Below are 10,296 nucleotides of genomic sequence, written 5' to 3' on the forward strand. Positions count from 1 at the left end.
CCACCACCAGACTTCTTGTTAGACAACGACTTGTCTCGATCATCTCTAAATACGTTGAACCGGTCTCCAAACACTTCTTCATTTTTAACACTAGCATCCTAACTCGTTTCAGTTCCTAATATAATGGAAAAATTACAAGCGATTACCTGTTTATGTATTTCGTTTATTTTTAGTGCGCTTTTCATTCTATTGAAGTTTTGGCAGTAAACAGTAATTTCTTCACTGTCACAATTTATATCAATTTTGCTGGAACTACGCATTCTGTTGAGGTTCTGACAATTAATTACAAATTCTTCAGAGTCACACCTCGGTGCATTATCAGCTGACTCTTTGCTCACACCGTCGGTGCGCGTCAATACATAAGAAAATTAGGCCCTTGTAGCTGACGGCATGAGCAACATTCGCCTACAGCTGTTCGCTGTGATGAAACCTGACACGTATTTACCGGGGAACTTGGTGTGTTGTTTACTTTAGTAGTGGAGGTCGATGACGCAATTTCTGGGGCAATAATGGTTCTATCGATATGGTTGAGAGTTGATACAGAAGTAGCGCCGGCAAGTGTTGTGATTGGAGTTGTGCATGACGTGATTGTCGATGACCTATATGGATTTATTGTTTCCCCTTGACGAAAAGCTATGAAACGGGTTCCCGTAGATGAAAGGAGGTTGTCGGTAGAGGCACCACCAGAAAACGTTACTTTTGCTGCCGCAAGCAGTTCTCTGTCGGACTGCCTGTTACTAATTGGGTTATTCGACCGATTGTTGTCATTCATGTTATGCGATGTTTTTGCAAGCATTGCTCTCTCGGACGGAGGTGTACGGTTTTTGATTCGACTGCTTAAATGGTTGTTAGAATTTTGTTTCATATTTCGACGTCGTATTTGTAGATGCCTACGCTTCGCTTTATCCGCTGCTTTCTGTTGCTCGGCACGAATTTTCTTGCGTCGGTCGTAATCATCCCAATATTGTTGTGGCTTCCACACTCGCTTACTTCCAATAGTTCTCCAACCTGTACAGCTAGTAGTAGTAAGAGATGACGTTGAAGGTATTGCTAATTCATCGGCCAAACTTAAGACCTGCTTTGTTGCTTCACTCGTCACTTGATCACCGTTTCTGTTGGCAGCAAGCACTGTATTCGATAGCATACGTATCTCGTCAAGGACATCGTCATGACTGGGCATCTGGGTTGAAGATTCGTGAACTGACTGCAAAGCTAATAGTTTTTCGGCAACCGATTGAAACATGGGCTTCAGCTTGTCTTCCAGCTCCTTGTATCTCTGGAAATCTATCAGCTCCGATGTCAGTTCAATTCTTAGAACATCCATTTGTTCCAACAAATATTCATTGGTAGATTTTGGGATTTTTGTTAGCTCATCAACTTGCTTCTTGGTTTCTTTCACTGTTTGCATAGGTTCCAGTGAAGCTTCAATCGTTTCCAACACATGCTCGAAACCTTGAATTGTACCCTGCATTAACTTCAGGGACTGGGCTTGTGAATGAGAAGCTTGTGAAAGTTTGTGAAGATCCAGCAGATGAACGGAGCATTTTTTGCACATTGGAACCATGTACTTGAGGACTTCAATCTCACTTTTCCTTTGAACGCCGGCGCAGGATGGATGCATTGTGAAATTACAACCTATGCATTTCCATAGCATCCGATCGTCGGTGGCAGTTGTGAAATTTGCACAGGTATCAATGTGACACTTCATTTTTCGTTCACTATATACAACATTCGCGCGCGGTTTAAGGTCAGTAAAAAAAAACCTACTAGTCAGAACGGTTGTAAAATATTTATCAAAACGCGCGACGTTCTGCCGGACTAACGTAAAAACACGTCCGTTCGCGGTAACTGGTAACTGGTAACTCAAATCAAAATCAATTTACACGATTACCGTTTGGTTTGAACATTAGCCCAAACAGTTTTCAAAGAATGATGAAAATCGCGTTAGCTGGACTTACACCAGAAAATGCTTTTGTATATATTGATGATATTATTGTAGTAGGATGCTCAATGCAGCATCATTTGACCAACCTCGAATTAGTATTCAACAGGTTAAGAAGATATAATTTGAAGTTGAATTTAGAAAAGTGTAAATTTTTTCACACAGAAGTAACCTATCTTGGACACATGATAACAGATAAAGGCATATTACCAGACAATTCAAAATATGAAACCATAAAAAATTATCCGTTACCACAAAACGCAGATGATGTACGACGTTTTGTAGCATTTTGCAACTATTACAGAAAATTTGTACCAAATTTTGCAACCATAGCTTTTCCGTTAAACCAGCTATTAAAAGTGAAGCAGCAATTCTTATGGTCTGATGATTGCCAAAGGGCATTTGAACAGCTTAAAAGATATTTAGTATCCCCGAAAATACTACAGTATCCAGATTTCTCGAAACTCTTTATATTATCGACAGACGCTTCTGGTGTAGGATCCGGAGCAGTCTTGTCACAAAATTTGAATGGAAATAACTTGCCCATTGCCTTCGCAAGTAAAAGTTTCACACCAGGTGAACGAAATAAATCAACGATATTGAAAGAATTAACTGCAATTCATTGGGCGGTTAATTACTTTAAACCTTATTTATATGGGAAAAAATTCACCATAAGAACAGATCATACACCATTAGCATTTCTGTTCAGCATGAAAAACCCAACATCTAAATTAACAAGAATGAGATTGGATTTAGAGGAGTTTGATTTCACAATTGAATACATTAAAGGCAAAGCTAATGTTACAGCTGATGCATTATCACGAATATATGTTACATCTGATGAGTTGAAATCTTCAAGCACCTTTGTTGTTAATACAAGATCTATGACTAGAAAAAAGGAACTTAAATTTAAGAAGATCGAGGCGAAGAGAAGATCGGGGAGAAGATCAAAGTTAATACAAACATAAACCTAGATTTGTTCATCGAAATAGCTGAATTTTGTATCGAATCAAGCTACTTCAAGTACAACGAACAACATTTCCAACAAGTGTTTGGAGCTGCAATGGGGAATCCTCTCTCGCCCATAATAGCAGACTTAGTTATGGAAACACTACTAGACACAGTAACACAGTCATTAAATTTCAAACCTCCGTTCATTAAAAAATATGTAGACGATCTCCTACTAGCAATTCCTGAAAGTCAAATAGGCCATGTACTAGAAACATTCAACAGCTATAATGAACATATCCAATTTACATATGAAATGGAAAACAACAAACGACTACCGTTCCTAGACATGACACTGATAAGACAGGAAAACCAAAAAATTCAAACAGAATGGTATATGAAACCGATAGCCAGTGGCAGGTTCTTGGATTATAACTCGTTCCACCCGCTCCATCAAAAAATAAACATGGCCAAAAATTTCATTCGACGAGTCGACAAACTATCCACTCATTTACAAGACGCCGACAAAGCCCGTATCATCCATCAACAATTGAGTCTCAACAACTACCCAAAATCGCTCAGGAACAGACTCATAAACCGCAGGCAAGAAAACATTATTACACTACAAGAATCATCCGATGAAAACCTGAAATATACTTACCGTTCAATACCATACATTCCATACCTGTCGAACCGAATCGACAAACACCTGAAAAACGAATACAAAAACATACGACTAGCACACCGCAACATAAAAACAGTTGGACAATTACTCACAAAAGTTAAAGACCCCGTCCCCCAGGAGCACCAAAACAACGTCATATACAAGATACCATGCAAAAACTGCGACGCCTGCTACGTCGGAATGACAACAAACATGCTTAAAACAAGAATCAGCGGACACCGAACGTACTACAACACTTGGGACAAACTACTACAGCAAGGCTACAACGCAACAGATCCACAAATTAGTTCACTAAAAGAAAAAACAGCACTAATGTACCACAGCATCACACAAAATCACAGATTCGATTTTCACCAAACGAAAATTATAGACAGACACGACAAACCACACGCTCTACCGTTTATAGAAGTATGCCATATTGCCAACACAGAAAATAGTATCAACAAACGCACAGACACTGAGGGACTCAACACTGTATATGCTGGTATTATACACACAATAAGAAATATCAATCACAACAAAACCGATAAACACAACAACCAATATGCAACCACAACCTAAAGTTTTTAGCGTACACGCTCGTGAAAAGTAACACGGCGAATGAATTAGTTTTAATTCAATTTCATAAGTTGCATGGAAACGTCAAAAAATGAATACCGCATTTGGTGATTCTGTGTAATTTTTACACTGATTTTAGATTAATCTAGAATAACTCATTTTTGAATTTACCACTATAACTCAATTTTGAGTACTAAGCATGAAAAAACGACGCCATTATTTGACACGAGTGAAAAGGCGGCACCATGATTCAACATTTGTGCGCCATTATTTAGCCTTTGCGGCCGTGTTATCTGTTCTTGTGGCTGTTTGAGTGATTCCAAAAAAATGAGAAAATCGCTGAGAAGGTGGTCACGGACATTTTAAAAAGCTTTAAGGTACACATATAAACTTTTTTCATTATTCATTCTAAGGAACCAAAAGTTTTCAGGTTGTTCGTGTCATCAGGAAATTTGTGGGAGAGTAAAATATCAGGTGATTATGCATCACAAAAAAATAGCAAAATATACTTAAAAAATAAATATAATTAGACACCGTTCAGATAGAATATAACCTAAGTTTTGTTTTGTTCTAACTGTTACTGGCACAAACCTCCCTTTCTACGCTAACATCACATTTAAAACTGAGTGGTTTTCCATTCTTAAACTGAGTACTTTTAAATTCTGAAAATGGTTAGTCCTAAATTCAAAAATGAATATTTTTCTATTCAAAAACTTGATGGTTCCAAAATCTAAATCGGTGTAGGTTTTAATTTCAAAACTGAGTAGTTTTAAATTTAATAAATGGAAAATTTTGTACACATAAACTGATATTTTTTAAGAACTAAATGAGTTTTATTAAACACAAAAAATGAGTTCAATTGGATACATCATTCTGAATGATAAATACACAGTATTTGCCCATACTATGGTTACACAATTTTGAATAACAACAGAGTTACTCAATTTTCGTGTTGTTCCACTTTTTATGGAAATGAATTGTTTTCTAATCATTTTTGAATTCATTTTAGGGAGCGTGTAGCTCTCCAACACACTCACAACAAACTGTCAAGAAATAGTAGACTACTGGAAAAGACACAAAACCTATTGCTCTGATTAATTAAATACCGCTCGAAGTTATATAGTGCTAGAAAAAGCAGTGCTAGAAAAAAGTGATAACTGTTATACAGTATAGTGCACACAAAAATAGAGACATATGCAGTGAGTACAGTTTGTTAAGAAACAGTCGAATTTAAATTTGAGAAAATCTATTTTTACACATAGCCAAATTAAGACGCCATTTGCAATACACACCAGACAACCTATGTTGGACACCAACACACTGAACAATAAAACGATAATCTTTTCTGTAAGTAAAAACACATACAAAAAACTCAAATCAGTAACAGAAAAAGGAAAACTACACGTAATGTATATTTTTAGACTCCTTGAAAAAGGTGAAATAAAGTCACCGAAACTGTCGGATTAAGAAACAAACAATCGTTTTTGCTTCTATACACGGACTGATTAAGCCGATAAATCTACAAAATAGAAAGAGAACTTTATTCAGAAAATGGCAACGGGCGTCCAACGCTATTTTCAAATTCAAGAAAAAAAATATTCAAATACTCCCTGATATTAGGTTCATAGGTCAGAGCTGAATCCCCAAAACCGAAAATTGGTGTCCGAACGTTTGGTATAGTGAGGGTTGTTTTTTTGCATTGGAAGTTATTCAAAACTTGAGTAAAATGTGGAGATAATCCCCGTATCTCCAAATTGGTAAATTAACTCATGAAGATTGATGCTCAACCACAGACTAACAGACATAACACGTCGAACAAATTTTCAATAAAATCATTGTTTGGATGATTCCAGTACTTTACGTTAGTAACACTATCACCATCTGCTGTCGTGTTCGCGCTGCGACATGTATTTCGACATCAGCGCCAGCGTTACCAGCGTCAAATGGGGAACTACAAAATATGTATGAGATTGCATGACAGCGCCCCAGACGACGTTTTCGCGCGATGAATGTTATTCGATTGAAAATTTGAAATGAACGTTTTTTGTGGCGATGGAGCTAGGTTCCAGTGCACACTGGGCCAGAAATGGAATCTAGAGGAACGAAATTAATAGCGCTCTTAGGGTTTGACCAATCGCTTTCCGATCTTCTACAAAGTTTCTTGGTATAGTTAGGGCGTCATTTTGGATGTTTGAATTGGTTCGGAATTTAGCCGCAAAGGTGGCGTTGCGATGCCAACTTCTTTCGCTTACACGCTAGAGCTTTGCAATGTTCAACAAAGTTGTAGATCTTTAAATTCCATGAAACTTTACCGAACATACAAAATTTCTAACTCTTCAAGTTTCAGAGATCTACGAGTTTTTATAAATTTTGTCTGAATCTCACGTTTTATTGTGATAATTTCATGAATTCACTCGAAATAGTTTCTTACACATTTTTTCTCGATAGAAATTGAATAAATACGTCGTTTGCATCCGAGTACAGAAGTTTCTGAAGTACTTAAGTGAAAATAATGCACAAAATTTGAAAAAAATACATAATTTTGTGAAGTAGATATCTCAGCGGGTAGCAAGTAGTAGCAAACCATTTTTTTTTCTAAAAATTGTCCATCAAAAAACCCTTATTTTTTGAAAATTTGAAAGAGGTGTTTTTTGGTGTTTTTATTCTTTTATTCTTATTTTTTCTTTTAACTTTTTATTCTTACACGCTAGAGCTTTGCAGTTTTCGATTAGAAAATTTTATGTAACTTTGTAGAAGAAACAAAATTTCTGCCACCTAAATTTTTTTGGAGATTTACGAGTTTTTAAAGAATTTGTTTGAGTTTCACGTTTTTTGTAATAGTTTTGTGATTCGAAACATTAAAATCACCATCTGCAATTGTTAGCCAAATGTAAAATGTTATTAAAAATGTTTAAATAATATTGCTAGTTGTATATTTCTATGTTATACGCTAGAGTTTTGTAGCTTAGAACGGTCTTTGGGATAGTAATAATTTTCTCGAGCTCGCTCAAATACTTGACTTACTCGAATTAATTTCAAATATTTGAGATGTTTTTATTCAAATAAAATAAATATACTTTTGCGGATGCAATTAGAATAAGGATTTATTCATTTATAATCATCAAAGTAAAAGACTTTGAACATCAACTGGAAATTGACTTGAGTATCAGAGTACTGGACCGTGTATTCCATGCAATAAAAACATAGCAATTGTATTTTTATATGAAACCTATGGTTATATTCAAACTGAAATATCACAAAAACACCAAAAAACACCTCTTTCAAATTTTCAGAAAATAAAGATTTTTTGATGGACAATTTTCAGAAAAAAATTTGGTTTGCTACTACTTGCTACCCGCTGAGATATCTACTTCACAAAATTATGTATTTTTTTCAAATTTTGTGTATTATTTTCACTTAAGTACTTCAGAAACTTCTGTACTCGGATGCAAACGACGTATTTATTCAATTTCTATCGAGAAAAAATGTGTAAGAAACTATTACGAGTGAATTCATAAAATTATCACAATAAAACGTGAAATTCAGACAAAATTTATAAAAACTCGTAGATCTCTGAAACTTGAAGAGTTTGAAATTTTGTATATTCGGTAAAGTTTCATGGAATTTAAAGATCTACAACTTTGGCGAACATTGCAAAGCTCTAGCGTGTAAGGGAAAGAAGTTGGCATCGCAACGCCACCTTTGCGGCTAAATTCCGAACCAATTCAAACATCCAAAATGACGCCCTAACTATACCAAGAAACTTTGCAGAAGATCGGAAACCGATTGGTCAAACCCTAAGAACGCTATTAATATCGTTCCGCTAGATTCCATTTCTGGCCCAGTGTGCAGTGTTACGTCTGTTAGTCTGTGGCTCAACTATAAAGATGATATTGATATTGTTTACACAAAAAAGTAAAACGAGAAGACATAGCAAGCAATAATTTTAACTATCAGAGGTGAGCTTAGGCTATTCATTATGTAATTTCAGTCTAATTTGAGTTTATTGTAAGTTAATCGATACCGTCGAAGATGCTGATGAGGCAATCCATTTTCCAACGGAATTTTTGAATTCACTCGACCCAGCTGGAATGCCTCCGCATCGATTGTCAATCAACGAAAAAGGTGGTATATAATCAAGTTTATAACTGAAATAGAAATATTATTTGAAATGATGGGTTGGAAAATATATATGGAATTTTAGAAAATTATAGAAAAGCAGAAATTTTTACACGAGCAAGGCCGGGTATATTCAGCTAGTTTTATAAATAAAACAAACGTTACATTATATGCAATCATGTCCATGTAAAACCGTTTTCATTTTAAAAACGAATATAAATCATTCGAAGCTCGGTAAACATTCATTAGAGATTCAAAATCCAAACACTTTATGTCCATATGTCGTACCACGAGAATTGAAAGTGTTTTCCTTTTGAAAAAGGGGTGTTGCACGATGAATAATTCTAAAGTGTTTCGCATATGAATTCTATATGTTTTGACCAGTAGGGCTAATTCAAGTGCAAAACACTTTATAATGTCGTGTCGATTTCTTCCAGTGAAGTTTTTTAAGGCTGTTCGCACCCAATGAAATATAGAAAAGTACGGAGATGGTTTGAGTTTTTTTTTGTTAACAGTGATGACGTAGAAATCAAAAATCAATGCCCAAAAATCCATGTTCGGTACAATTTTTCAAAAAATTTTCACTGGTTATGACAGTTTACGGCTGAAAATACCTACCTGCGTCGTTGAACAATGCGGAATATAATTCCAAATGTCGAACCGAATCGACAAACACCTGAAAAACGAATACAAAAACATACGACTAGCACACCGCAACATAAAAACAGTTGGACAATTACTCACAAAAGTTAAAGACCCCGTCCCCCAGGAGCACCAAAACAACGTCATATACAAGATACCATGCAAAAACTGCGACGCCTGCTACGTCGGAATGACAACAAACATGCTTAAAACAAGAATCAGCGGACACCGAACGTACTACAACACTTGGGACAAACTACTACAGCAAGGCTACAACGCAACAGATCCACAAATTAGTTCACTAAAAGAAAAAACAGCACTAATGTACCACAGCATCACACAAAATCACAGATTCGATTTTCACCAAACGAAAATTATAGACAGACACGACAAACCACACGCTCTACCGTTTATAGAAGTATGCCATATTGCCAACACAGAAAATAGTATCAACAAACGCACAGACACTGAGGGACTCAACACTGTATATGCTGGTCGTATACACACAATAAGAAATATCAATCACAACAAAACCGATAAACACAACAACCAATATGCAACCACAACCTAAAGTTTTTAGCGTCACGCTCGTGAAAAGTAACACGGCGAATGAATTAGTTTTAATTCAATTTCATAAGTTGCATGGAAACGTCAAAAAATGAATACCGCATTTGGTGATTCTGTGTAATTTTTACACTGATTTTAGATTAATCTAGAATAACTCATTTTTGAATTTACCACTATAACTCAATTTTGAGTACTAAGCATGAAAAAACGACGCCATTATTTGACACGAGTGAAAAGGCGGCACCATGATTCAACATTTGTGCGCCATTATTTAGCCTTTGCGGCCGTGTTATCTGTTCTTGTGGCTGTTTGAGTGATTCCAAAAAAATGAGAAAATCGCTGAGAAGGTGGTCACGGACATTTTAAAAAGCTTTAAGGTACACATATAAACTTTTTTCATTATTCATTCTAAGGAACCAAAAGTTTTCAGGTTGTTCGTGTCATCAGGAAATTTGTGGGAGAGTAAAATATCAGGTGATTATGCATCACAAAAAAATAGCAAAATATACTTAAAAAATAAATATAATTAGACACCGTTCAGATAGAATATAACCTAAGTTTTGTTTTGTTCTGACTGTTACTGGCACAAACCTCCCTTTCTACGCTAACATCACATTTAAAACTGAGTGGTTTTCCATTCTTAAACTGAGTACTTTTAAATTCTGAAAATGGTTAGTCCTAAATTCAAAAATGAATATTTTTCTATTCAAAAACTTGATAGTTCCAAAATCTAAATCGGTGTAGGTTTTAATTTCAAAACTGAGTAGTTTTAAATTTAATAAATGGATAATTTTGTACACATAAACTGATATTTTTTAAGAACTAAATGAGTTTT

At 35.5% G+C, this 10,296-nt stretch overlaps 1 long non-coding RNA gene across 1 annotated transcript; it reads left to right on the top strand.

Annotated features, from left to right (window-relative positions):
• The first annotated feature begins 5,187 nt into the window (after positions 1-5,187).
• Positions 5,188-6,228, top strand: LOC129723743 (uncharacterized). Its single transcript, XR_008727805.1, has 3 exons — positions 5,188-5,332; positions 5,396-5,480; positions 5,555-6,228. It is a non-coding gene; the product is annotated as an uncharacterized LOC129723743 (long non-coding RNA).
• Positions 6,229-10,296: the final 4,068 nt, after the last annotated feature.

This window comes from Wyeomyia smithii, chromosome 1 (assembly GCF_029784165.1).
Source record: "Wyeomyia smithii strain HCP4-BCI-WySm-NY-G18 chromosome 1, ASM2978416v1, whole genome shotgun sequence".
Classification (NCBI taxonomy): Eukaryota; Metazoa; Arthropoda; class Insecta; order Diptera; family Culicidae; genus Wyeomyia; species Wyeomyia smithii.